Source organism: Nomascus leucogenys, chromosome X (genome assembly GCF_006542625.1).
Source record: "Nomascus leucogenys isolate Asia chromosome X, Asia_NLE_v1, whole genome shotgun sequence".
NCBI lineage: Eukaryota > Metazoa > Chordata > Mammalia > Primates > Hylobatidae > Nomascus > Nomascus leucogenys.
The window spans coordinates 51,685,571-51,699,321 of record NC_044406.1 but is presented as its reverse complement, the minus strand read 5'-3'; positions in this window follow the sequence as shown (position 1 = coordinate 51,699,321).

Here is a 13,751-nt window from a genome sequence, read left to right as displayed (position 1 = left end):
CTTGAGGGAGGTTAACTCCCCTACAGCTCCAGGCCTGCCCCACAGGCAGCCAATCACAGAATGCCCTCGAGCAGAAAGACTTAGGAAGCTAAGAGTGGGGAAACTAACAGTTACTGATACCCAAAGACCAAAGCTCAATTCCTCCAAGTGTGGTCCAGGACCCTCCACTCAGAAATCACTAGTGCATAATGCATGCATAAAGTGCATAATGCAACTCATTATGTACTTCCCCAGCTCCACAGACCTTCGGGTTCAGAGTATCTGAGGAGGGACTGTAACAGACACTTATTACACACTGTCTACGTGAGTGATGCCCATCAAAGATTGTGACTCAAGAAAAACATCCAGGCTGGATGCGGTGGCTCATGCCTGTAATCACAGCACTTTAGGAAGCCGAGGCAAGTGGATCACTTGAGCCTAGGAGTTCAAGACCAACCTGGGCAACATGGTGAAACCCGACCTCTACAAAAAATACAAAAATTAGCCAGGCGCGGTGGTGTGTGCCTGTAGTCCCAGCTATCTGGGAGTCAGAGGCAAAAGAATCACGTGAGCCCAGGAAGCGGAGGTTGCAGTGAGCCGAGATCACACCATTGCGCTCCAGTCTGGGGGACAGGAGTGAAACCCTGTTTCAAACAAAAATAAAAACAAAAACATCCCAATTCCCCCACCGTGGCCCACAAGACCTTCCTGACCTGGCCCTGCCTATCAATTAGACCCTGTATCCACCTCTTTCTCTCTCCATATTTGGCACCCTCTGATCCAGCCACATTGGCCTTTTTGCTGAGCCCTCCAAGCATAGTCCAGCCTCAAGGCCCTGGCATTGGCTTTTCCCACCATCCTATGCACCTCTCTCTTCCCCATCTGCCTCACCTTGTCTGGTTCTCTACTCAAAAGCCCTTCCCTGACTACCTTGTCTTAAATGGCCTCTCACACACTCTCCTTGTTCAATTTGACATCTCTCTATGCAAGTTATAGGAGACATTCATTCGCTTATTTGTTTGTTGCCTGGCTTCCCCACTAGAGTGGAAGCATCCTGAGGACAGGGACCTTTGCTGCTTTGTTCACCACTCAATCCTCTTGCCCAGAACTGAGCTTGGTACATTGTAAGATGCCCAGGAAATATCGGGGGAACAAACAGATTTCTATTAATTCTATGTGGCTGGAATACCTGAGTACCTCCACCAGCTTCACGATTTAACTTTAGGAGTAGTCACCTCCTCATACATAAGGAAGAAATTGGACACAAAGGGTAGGGGTGGTTTCTCCAAGGCAGCAGGCTCAGACTCTAAAAAAGAAAGCTTTTAAAACTACTTCCAACCTCACCTCACACACCCCATCAGCCCCTCAAGAACCCACACCTAACTATCCACTGACCTCTGGGACTCTCAGGTCAGGCCCATGAAGACAGACAACGTGAAAACCAGGAACCTAGGATCTTGAGCTGGGAAATTGAGCGTGGCAGGGGAGAAGGGGTGGAAGAAGCACACTGATTTAACTCTGTATCCCCAGTCCAAAGCACCCACAATCAGGAGTCCATAAATTAGAATGAACCCATTCTAACCCCAGCTCAGCCTCTGTTTCCTTATCTGTAAAATGGGTACAGTACTTACCTGTGAACATTGTTGCAAGAAGTAAGGGAGTTCGTTAAATTCACATGGAAATACTTAGCATAGTACTTGGTGCATGGTAAGTGCTCAATAAATGCTATCTTAGGATTCTTTTTCCTCTCACTAGAGTGCACATGGCACAGGGCCTGGCACAGAGGAGGCCCCGGAAAAGGAAAGGTGGTTTTGACCTGGTCCCTGGGGTCTCTCAGGTTTGGAAGAACCCAACAGTGAAGTGGTAGTTACCACCTAAGATGAGCACAGCGAGAGGGGTGGGGAGACCCTGCCCCAAAACCCCAAGGAAAGAATCGGTGCTAACTTTACTGCTCGGGCCTTTGGGAGGATGAATGCAAGTTGGCCGAGCCACTATTCTGGCATGCTCGCACTGCAATTCCCAAGGAGGCTTGGAAAGGCTCTTACACAATTGCCATCACCCAGCAGGGCGATTTCTTACATGTACTTCACCAAGTCCCCACTTAGAAACTCTATGTAAAAGGAAGACAATTCTCACAACCTCAATCATTTCCATCTGCAACCTTAGAACCTCATACTCACTCATTTTTACGAACATTGCTCTTTGACCCAGACCCCTCGACGGGAAATTTGGGGCCAAGACATGGCCCAGCTTTGTCTTTTATTTGCCCCTTTTCTGAGACCTGCCACTTTGTCGTGGTGGTCAGCTAAAAGTGGGATTTGGCAAGATCTCACAAGGGAAAGATTATGAGAATTCAGTTGCTTCTTGTGTTTCAACCTCTTTTCTGATCTGGGAGGGGGAGAAAAAGCCAGCCCACGTGGGCGACTCAGAAAACAAGCCGAGATAAGAGCTTATTGACAGGCTGGGCTAGCAGGCCCTTCATTCACACCGCTTCAAAGACAAACACTTTCCGTTTGTCGATTTGTTTTAGGCCTTGCAGAATCTGCAACTCTGTGGCCTTGACTCTAAAAATAAATCTCCTGCTATAATGATGAGCCTGTTGCAAAGAGGAAGGCATGCAGAGAAGGGAAGACGGAGGGAGGCAAAGCTGAGAGCAGGCGGGAGAGAAACCGAATACCCAAACAGGAAGAAGGGACATAGGGAAATGGCCCTGGCTGCTTCCTCCCAACCAACAGCCGGCCCTGTTGCAAAAGCCAGCAGCACCGGGAGGATGCAGCCACCAGGGCCTGGGGTTTATTAGAACCCAACCCTGCAGGAGGACTGCAGGCCTACCTAGCCATTTTGCCCTCTGTGACCCTGCTACTAACTGTGGTCTATAGACTGGGCTGATCAGCTGCCTCAGTGTCACCTGGGGGCTTGTTAGAAATGCAAATTCTCCAGCCCCACCCTCGACCTGCGGAACCCGAATCTGCATCTTAACAAGATCCCTGGGTGATTCGTATGCGCATTAGTTCCAGAAGCCGGGGCCGGGTCCCTGGTGTTTCACCAAATGCACCATAGATGAGTCAAACAGCCTCTTAATACTTCTCTCTGCAAACAAGAGGTGAGCTCCTCCCTCACTGAGGGCCTTACTTCGAGAACTTTGGATAGAGGAAGGTAGAGGCATCAGTTAGGTCTCTTGTGGAGCGCAGTTCATTTTGTGAGAATATTGCATTCCCCACCCACCCCCAGGATCATTAGGAATTTCTGACCCATCTTGTGATCATCCAACATTCACACGGATGCAGGGTGCAAACTCATTAAAGGACTCGTTACTCCAAGGGGTCTCTCTGAGAATTGTCCTTTGGGTTCTTCCCTCCCACCATCATTGCTTTGTTTCTCCTTTTCGGTCTGAAATGTTTGCCATCTCCTCATCTTTATGAAACTCCATTTCATGGCCCTGATGCTGAGATTTTGATACATGCTGACACCCCCTCCCTCTTCATTCTCCCCTCCCCTTATGTCTCACTGACATATTTCAACTCCCTCCTACTGTTCTCATCAGTTCTCTGAAGAGACCATCTTTTCCTCCTCTCTGCCTTGGTGGTCATAAACTCGGTTATTTAGTGTGGATTCTGGTTCCCTTCGCTCCTGCCGAGGCCAGGCAGGTGAACAATCAGGCCATTGTTTAGATGCGGAGCAGGTGACAAATAGTTATGGTTGCTCTTTGCTGGAATTCTAAACAGTGGCTGTCACTCTTCATTGACTATAAAATGTACAAATGTGAATGATAAGAAAGAACATAACTGTGCCCCATCTTATCAAATTTATTTTAGCTGTGCTTTAAAATCAATTTAATTTGTAAATTATTCATGGCATGTAGCAACTATTACAGACTTGCACTACCAAAACCTATGCTTTAAAGATTGTACTAACTTTTTCAAGGCGTTCTGTAAATGCTTTTTATTATTTTTTATTATGGAAGTAATGCGTATCTATTTTAGAAAATGTGGATACTACAGATAAGCAAAAATAATTTTATTATTGTCACCTTTAATCCTATGACCAAGAAAATCACTGTTAACATTTTAGTATATATCATTTCAGTCCTTTTTCATTCTATACATATACACAATTACACGGACAACTCTCTCTCTTTTTTAGTGTCGTTGTATGTGCCAGGTTGTCACCCAAAGTGGCCGCCATCAATTCCTTCCCCCCTTGTACTGGAGGCCTTCCCACCCATCGCGTTCTGGAGCAGTATCGGGTCTGCCCTCCAGAGCCAACTGTATGCATTCTTTCCAACTCTGCATTTGGTGACATCCTGTTGATAGCTTGAGATCAGCCATGCTAGAAAATGCTACCAATCAGGGTTTTGTTTTTGCTTCGTTTTTTTTTTTTCCAAGTCATGCGGTTGTTAAACATTTACCAGCATACTGCTTTGTCGATAGATGCCCAAGGCCACCTTTGTGGGCACACAACCCGAGCAGTCACACAGGACCCTGTGATCAGAATGACCTCACTTGGGTTTAATGCTCTGCTGTCTTCATCTTAAAATTCTTAATAATTTAATGTTTGAGCCCGTGCTTTGTAAGTGAAATCTGATGGAACAACGGAGCATGCGCATGAGTAGAGGAGATACAGACGATACGTGTGTCTGAGTTTTTTGTGGCTCCATTAGCATATGGTGTTGATGATGCCCCCTAAGCACAGAATTCTGGTGAACCCACAATGCATGGGAGTTCAGTGAGATTCAATACAAGGTAAGCATTTTATATCTGTGAAGGAAGTGGGGAGCTGACAGCCCTGAGAGGCCACACTTTCCATTTGAAACAGTACTTGATTCAGATGCAAAAAAAACAGAAGGCGATGATGGCATTTGAAAAAAACACAAATGACCAAGGCATCCTCTCATATTTTTTCTTGGGTTACTTCCATGTCTTAGCCAACCACTTACACTAAAAACAGTGACATGGAAGGAAAGGGAAAGATAAAACAGCCCATAATCTCTTTTCCTTCCAGTCCTTTCTGACTCATCGGTAAGCTGAAAGCACAGTCTTGGTAGAATGCAAGCATAGCAAGAAGTCAAATAAAACAGTTTCCACTGTTCGGGTAAGAACAAAATACATATGCATGTATGAGCTCCGAAACACAAATTGTGTAATTTCAGTGATTCTGCATACTAGTTAAATGCTCTTATATTTGCATTTAAAACTGACATTGCACAATATATAGATAAATGGTACATTCATGTTAATAATTTACAATTTTAATTTTTCTTTACTTAGAAGCACATTAAATAGCAAATAAACACCATAAGTCAAGAGAGAGCACATGGGAGAAAGGAAAAAGCTTTATATTCCAGTGCCTGCTGTGGTTCGAATGTTTTTGTCTCCTCCAAAATTCATGTTGAAACTTAACCCCCAATGCAACAGTATTGGGGGGTGGGGCCTTTGGGAGGTGATTGAGTCATGAGGGCTCTGCCCTCATGAATGGGATCAAGTGCCCTTATAAAAGGGCTTGCAGATCACATGAGGCCAGGAGTTTGAGACCAGCCTGGCCAACCTGGTGAAACCCTGTCTCCACTAAAAATACAAAAAATAGCCAGGTGTGTGCCTGTAATCCCAGCTACTTGGGAGGCTGAGGCATGAGAATCCCCTGTACCCAGGAGGCAGAGGTTGCAGTGAGCGGAGATCCCGCCATTGCACTCCAGCCTGGGTGACAGAGCAAGACTCCATCTAAAAAAAAGCCGGCGGGAGGTGGGCCTTGATGGAGGGAGTTTGTCCCTTTTCACCCCTTCTGTCCCTTCTACCATGTGAGGACACAGCATGAGGATGCAGCAATAAGGCTTCATTTTGGAAGAAGAGACAGGGCTGTCACCAGACATCAAACTTGCCAGCACCTTGATCTCTAACTTCTCAGCCTCCAGAACTGTGAGAAATAAATGTCTGCTCTTTTTTTTTTTTTTTCTGAGGCGGAGTCTTGCTCTGATGCCCAGGCTGGAGTGCAGTGGCGCAATCTTGGATCTTGGCTCACTGCAACCTCCGTCTCCCGGGTTCAAGTGACCCTCATGCCTCAGCCTCCCGAGTAGCTGGGACTACAGGCGTACACCACCACATCTGGCTAATTTTTGTATTTTTAATAGAGATGTTGGCCAGGCTGGTCTCGAACTCCAGACTTAAGGTGATCCACCCACCTCGGCCTCCCAAAGTGCTGGGATTACAGCCATAAGCCACCGCACCTGGCCAAATTTCCATTCTTTGAAAATGACCCAGTCTCAGGTATTTGTTATAGCAGCAAAAACAAAGATGGTACCTTGAATGGCATTTATTCCTGTTTGGTTTTGGCTTTGTTTTTATCATGGGACCCTTCATTTTTATTTTGCAGTGGGCCTCTCAAATTGTGAAGCCAGCTGTGACCATGCCACTTCCCCCACTGAGGGATGGCATCTATTCCTCTGCCTCTTGAATCTAGTCTGGCCTATGACTACTTTAACCAGTAGAATTCCATAGAAAAGGGCTATGTCAGTTGCACACTTCACCTTGAAGAGGACTGGAGGTTTTCACTTCCTGCCTCTTGGAGCCCTGAGCCAGCATGAATAAAGTCTAGGCTACTCTGCTGGAGAGAGGGACATAAGGGTGTCAGACGTGTGAGGGAAGAAGCCACCTCACACACCTCAGCCCTAGCTGCCTTCTAACTGCAACCACCTGAGAGACCCCAGGCAAAAACCACCCAGCCAAGCTCTGTTGACCAACAGAATCATGACAGATAATAAGAAATGACAATTATGTAATGCCACTAAGCTTCAAGATGACTTGTTCAGCAGTAAGAGATAACTAGAACAGTGTCCCTCCCCTTTTATAACCTGTGTTTTTAGATTTCAAAAAGAAAATTCTAGATTTATTTCTTCCAGGAAATCATAATGCTAAGTAGCAAATATTATGACGTAGTAAGAGTAGATCTCAAAGTGCAGTGTGCCTGAGATTTATTGGGCTGGGGTGGGGGGATGGGGGGATGCATTAAAAGTGCAGCTCCAGCCAGGCTAAGTGGTTCATGCCTATAATCCCAGTACTTTGGGAGGCCAAGGCGGGCAGATCATTTGAGGTTAGGAGTTCAAGACCAGCCTAGCCAACATGGTGAAACCCCATCTCTACTCATAATACAAAAATTAGCCAGCCGTGGTGGTGGGCACCTGTAGTCCCAGCTACTCAGGAGGCTGAGGCAGGAGAATCGCTTGAACCCAGGAGGCGGAGGTTGCAGTGAGCTGAGATCACACCACTGCACTCCAGCCTGGATGACAGAGAGAGACCCCGTCTCAAAAAAAAAAAGTGCACCTCCTCTGACTTCAGACCCCCAGATTCAGAGTCAGTAAATCTGGGGGTATGGCCAAGGAATCTGTATGTTTACAAGCCCCCACATGATCCTAAGGCAGGCCTTTGGTGAACCACAGTATTCAGAATACTGTTTCAGGGAGTACTAGTCCATGGTGGCAATGGGATATTGTTTTCAGTGTCAGAAGATTCCTATAGCTGCCCCACATCGAATTTTAGAATTTGATGATGGTCCGGGTGGGTTTAGAAATTTTAGAAATAAAGATGGCCTGCCCATCACAGAACTTTCCTCATCAGACATTTGAAAAACAACAGAGAAAGCAAAAGACAGACTATTGCTCTTACATGTTGAACAGAATCTTATTCGGTCAGAGTAAGTGTACTACTCGTAGAAGCATACATGGGAGTTGAGAGAAAGAGACACTACCCGTTTTCCGCCTGCACCAGTCTCTTCCTTTCTGTCATCATTGCCAAAAGAGACATGGGTGGCCCCAAAATGTCACTGGGTTTCAGTTCTTCAGAGGGAAATGCTTCTCCTGGCAATGACAGAAGTGCAAAAGGGCAAGCCCAACCATGCAACCACATTTCAAGCTAGAAGGACAAAAGGAGGAGATGGTACAAATACAACCCAGAAGCTGAGGCCACCTGGCAAAAGCTGGCACCACAGAGGAGCCCCAGCTGCTGCACGGATGCCACTCAGTGCAGAGAATGGGGAAGAGTTACCCTGGCGTCCTCCTGCATCTGGCCGCTGACTTCCATCAGTGTCTCCCATTGGCCAGGCATACCAGGAAAGCAGAGGACATGGGTGCTGGGGAAATGGAGTTCTCTGTTGAGACAAAGCAGGGTGCGAAAGGGCAGGCATGGATCTGGGAGCAAACAGGTGACTGCAACAGCATTCACTTGACCCACACCTGTCTGCACATCCAAGCAAGGCACTGCCCAAGCACTTTAGCGGTCACTGTCAGTGCCCCACCCCTATCCCCTTGGCACTGACTGAGCCCAGGAAGAAGTATCTTACTGGAGACGCTTGCAGCTCTGTCTGAGGGTGTTTCCTGGCCACAGGAGCGTGCTCGGGCTGCCCACTGGGCAGGCTGAAGGCTGGGGAGTTGGCGTTCTGGGAGTAACCCTTCATCAACAGTGTACAGGAGTTGGTGGCTACTTACTGCAGCTTTCTCACCCCTCCAGGTCCTCAGTGGGACTGGGTCCCAGCTGCTCACAGTTCTATCTGCTCATTAGTCAACATTCTGCGTTGACTTCCTCTCCTTCCTTTTCATACCCACTCCCATTCCAAATAACTCCTTGCATGGGTTTGTCCAGGACCTAACCCTAGGAGAAGCCAGTCTAAGACAAACACCCCAACTCAACTCACAGCCAGCATTCATGCCTTGTTGCCAGCATGCCCCACAGCAGCCCAGAACCAGAGTGGTGGCAGTAAACCAGCCCCCAGGGCCAGAGGAGGCAGGCCAGGGCTGGGCCTCCCTGTATCCCTCCCTGGGATTCACAACCCTCCAGCCCTATTTGGCTCCTCCCACCCACCACAGAACATCTTCCCTTTCTTTCCTTCCTAGAGAGGAAGAGCAGGATGAGAGAGGCTCAGGGACCCCCAACAGTAGAAGTCAAGGGCAGACTTGGGCGTGGAACATTCTCCCACAGTCTCTATCCCATTCCCACTGCCACGCCCCATGATCTGCCCCCAGCACCCCATGAGAGGCTGCTCCTCCTCAGAGGAGAGTGAGTTAAGTGTCGCGTTACCAAGGAACTGCCACAGTAGCCACCAAAGTGACTGCTCGTTATTTGAACACTTTCTTCTATTTGACTGAATACAGGAAAAATGTCACAAATAGAATATTCATCATCCCCCTCGCGCGCCTTTTCTTCCCTGCTTATCTCCCTGCTGTCATGTACGAATCCCGGCTTCAGGTTCATTTGGTATGTTGAGTGCGTGCCCGGGGAGAGGATGCGCTGAAAGGCTTGCCCACATGCTCCGTGCCGCGCGACAGCCCTCCCTCCCCACTGGTGACACCCCACCAGACAAATGCCACTCACAGTGACCCTCAAGGGTAGGACACCGTCTGCCTAAGCGGAGGGGCCTTCTGCTCCATGCAGAGGGAACATAAAGGACCTGAGGAGGCTTCACAGCCATTTAGTGATTCTCGGCATGTCACTTTTACAGACACCTCAGCTTCCAGAGCTTTTATCCTCAGGTGCTTCTTAGAAGACGCAGGATGGCATCCCCACCCCACTTCAAACACCGTCTGTTTCAAGATCCTCAGAGGGGCTAACGCCGCCTGCCAATTTCTCAGCTAGAGTCATCAGCGTGCAGCGTCTCTCTCTGCCTCCTTTCCATCAGTGCCAGAGACTCCCCCAGCCTGCTCCTCCTCCAGCCAGGCCCCATCCTGCAGATTGCCATGTCAGGCTGCAGGGAACACGTTTCTAGGACTGGAAAATCAAAGTACTTACTGCCCTGACAATTAGATATTATGTTCAACTGCAGTAACACAAGCCTGAAAACCAATGGCTTAAACAAGGGAGGGTTTTTTTTCTTCTTTTTCTCCAGTAATATCGTTCCAGAAGTGGGCCAGCAAGGGCTGATATGGCCAATCTATGAGGCCACCAAAGATCCAGCCTTTTTCTCCTTCATTCTTAGGGTATGACCCCGTGCTCTTATTAATAAGATGGCCACTGAAACTCCAGCCATCACATCCAAATTCCTCACAGGATAAAAAAAGAAGGGCAGAAGGGAGGTCCCAAGCTGAATGAGCCTCTCTTACAAAGAGCTTTCCCAGAAATCCCACCCAGGGACTCCAGCCATACCTTGTTGGCAGGTCTGTGTCACATGACCATCCCTAGCTGCAAGGGAGGCTGGGAAATCTAAGCTTTTAGCTGAGCACGCTGCCATCATGCATGCAATTTCAGTTCTGTTAGTGTTATGGGCTAAGTTGCATTCCCTCCAAATTCATACGTTAAACTCTTAACCACCCACACCTCCAAATGTGACTGTGTTTGGAGATAGGGCCTTTACAGAGGTGATTAAGGTAAAATGAGGTCATTAGGTTGGGCCCGAATTCACTATGAGTGGTGTCGTTATGAAAAGAGGAAATTAGGACACAGACACGTGCATACAGGAAATACCATGTGAAGACACAGCGAGAAGACGGCCATGTGCAAGCCAAGGAGAGAGGCCTCAGAAGGAATCAACCCTGCCGAGACCTTGATCTCAGATTTCCAGCCTCCAGACTGTGAGAAAATCCATCTCTGTTGTTTAAGCCCCCCGGTGTGTGGTCCTTTGTTATGGCAGCCAGAGCAGACTAATCCCGATAGTAAGGAAGGAGAGAAGACCGGCTGTGGGTGGGCAATTAGCAAGACCTGGTGCATTTGGGGAGGCCAGGTCTTTATTACCTGGCCTTTTAAAGATATCTTTAAAGAACCTCAGCATACCTTTTCAAAGATCCCTTTTAAGATATTGTTTATCAGGTGGTGTCCTGAGGGCCTGCACCATCCCCACCCTTCCCAGCTCTCCCTAGCCTGCATTTCTCTCCTCCCTAGAAATGCTTGTGTAAAAAATGCGGCTTCTCTGGAATGATTTGAGAAGTACTGAAATAGCCCTCCCTCCCTTCCACTGGCCATAAATAGCCTGAAAGTCTAAAGTTGGTGCTTCATTCCTTTGGTTAATCCATTATCCGTATGAAAGTGCAAATTAACTGGCAAATGATCTAGGTCTCATGAGCCCAGAGCAGGTTTGGATGGAGGGAGAGAGCACGGGACAGGGTCGGGGTGGGAAGGGAGAACCAAAAAGCCAGAGGCCAGGAGGGCACAGAAGGCCCAGGTGGGGCTGCTACCAGCAGAGGAGTCTCTCAAACACTGTGGGCCTGTCCTACTTTGCTAAAAGGGAACATGGGAAGGTGCTGGGGTCAGGATCCAAATTTTCCCGGGGAAGACCCTGTACCTCTGCCCCATCCTAATGAAACTACATTTAGACACCACCTTTCTACACATTCACTCCCCTGAGTTCCCTCACTTGCCCTCCAAGCCTCTCCATAGGAAACCCCTAGAGAGTTTTATTGGGATGTCCTGCCTCCCCTTGGGTGCCCATGACACTGGTTCCTTCATGTGGGATGTCACAGACATGAGCCTCTGTCTTTGCTGAGTATGACAGAATACCTTGAAGAATTCTTTCAGAAAATGTTAAACTTCCCAAGTCTTTTTTTTTTTTAATATAGAGACGGGGGTCTCAGTATGTTGCCTAGGCTGGTCTCTAACTCCTGGGCTCAAGCGATCCTCTGGGATTGCAGGCATGAGCCACCACACCCGGCCCCAAGTCTTTTATTTGCTCATTTATTTATTTTCTTTTTTGAAACAGGATCTCACACTCTGTCACCCACGCTGGAGTGCAATGGCACTATCACTTCTCACTTGCAGCATCGACCTCCCATGCTCAGGTGATCCTCCCACCTCAGCTCCCACCTCACCTTCCACCTCCCACATGAGTAGCTGGGACTACAAACACACACCACCATGCCTGGCTAATTTTTGTGTTTTTTTTGTAGAGACAGGGTCTCTCTATGTTGCCCAGGCTGCTCTTGAACTCCTGGCCTCAAGGGATCCATCTGCCTCGGCCTCTCAAAGTGCTGGGATTATAGGTGTGAGCCACTGTGCCTGGTTCCAAGTCTTGTCTTTTCTTTTCTTTTCTTTTCTTTTCTTTTCTTTTTTTTTTTTTTCTAGACGGAGTCTTGCTCTGTTGCCCAGGCTGGAGTGCAATGGCATGATCTCGGCTCACCGCAACCCCTGCCTCCTGGGTGCAAGTGATTCTCCTGCCTCAGCCTCCCGTGTAGCTGGGATTACAGGCATGCGCCACCAAGCCCAGCTAATTTTTTTTTTTTTTTTTTTTGTATTTTTAGTAGAGACGGGGTTTTGCCATGTTGTCCAGGCTGGTCTCATACTCCCGACCTTCTTGGCCACCCAAAGTACTGAGATTACAGGCGTGTGCCACCACGCCTGGCCCCAAGTCTTTTCATGTCCAAAAATATATTTAATTTGCCCTCCCACTTGAATATTAATTGGCTAGTGTGCTGGCATTTACTCGTTATCACTCCACACTATACCTGCCCTTTTAAACTCAGCTCCATAGCGCTGGGGCTAGGAGCCTGCAAACTACATTTCCCAGCTGCCTTCCTGTTAGAGTCGGCCAAGAGGGGGCACTGAGAGGAGATGGAAAAGCAGGAGGAATAGAAAAGCTTCCAGCTTCTGGTTCCAACAGGGTGTCGTTGCTCAAATCTCAAGATGATTGTCCTCAGAAGTTTGAAGACCTCACTCCATTGTCTTCTAGCATTCCCACTGAGGTCTTTAACACCCAGTTACTACATTTTATCTTTCTAGAGGATTTAGACTTTTTTTTTTTCATTACCCTTGGAGTTCAGAAATCTTGATGCCCTTAGGGATGGGCCTTTTATAATTCTTCTTGTTTGGCATTTGGTCTATTCTTTAAATCTGAAGATGGAAGTTTTTCCCCAGCTCAGGGAAATTGTTTGTTCTGTTGCTACTTAGATTATCTCCTCTCCTACAGACTCTCTGTTCTTGGCTTCTGATAATGCCTATTAGATAGAGAGTTAAATTTCAGGTCCTGCCCCATGTCTCTTAATTTTTCTCTTACACTTAAAAAAATCTTTTTATCTGTTTTGCATTCTTTGAGAGAATCTCTCAGCCCTGTCATCTATTCAGTCTTCATCCATGGTCACTTGGCTACTCAGTCTTTCCAATGAGCTTACTATGTTAGCAATTGCACTTTTTGTAATTTCAAGAACTCTGACATATTCTTTTGACAGCAGTCAGCTGTCTATTTATGGATAGTACTTTTATTTCATTTAAATATCTCTCTAGATCCTGGGAGAATTCTGTAGGGATTAGTTCTTTTGTTTGTTTAGTTTGGTGCCTCTCTTTCACGATGTTGGTTTTCCTCAAATATGTTTGATAACTCTTTACTCTCTGTTCCTGCTACAGATGAAGGTCCAGGCTTATCTATAGTGGAGGCTGCTGTGTATTTTCTATACTCCAGTGAAAAATGCCTGTTCTCATGACAGCAAAAGCAAGCGATGGTTATGAAAGCCCAAACTCATTGCTGTTTTGGTGAAGAAGGGCTTGGATCAAGCCACTTTTCCTTTTAAAATGTTTAGGTACTGTCTTATTTTGAGCTGCTACGACAAACTACTATAGACTAGGTGGCTTATTAAACAATAGCAACAGGCTCATGCCTGTAATCCCAGTGCTTTAGGAGGCTAAGAGGGGAGGATCACTTAAGATTAAGAGTTCCAGACCAGCCTGGACGACACAGGGAGACCCTGTCTCTACAAAAAATTTAAAAATTAGCTGGGTGTGGGGGTAGACACCTATGGTCTCAGCTACTCAGGAGGCTGAGGTGGGAGGATCACCTGAGCCCAGGAGGTCGAGGCTGTAGTGAGCTGTGAC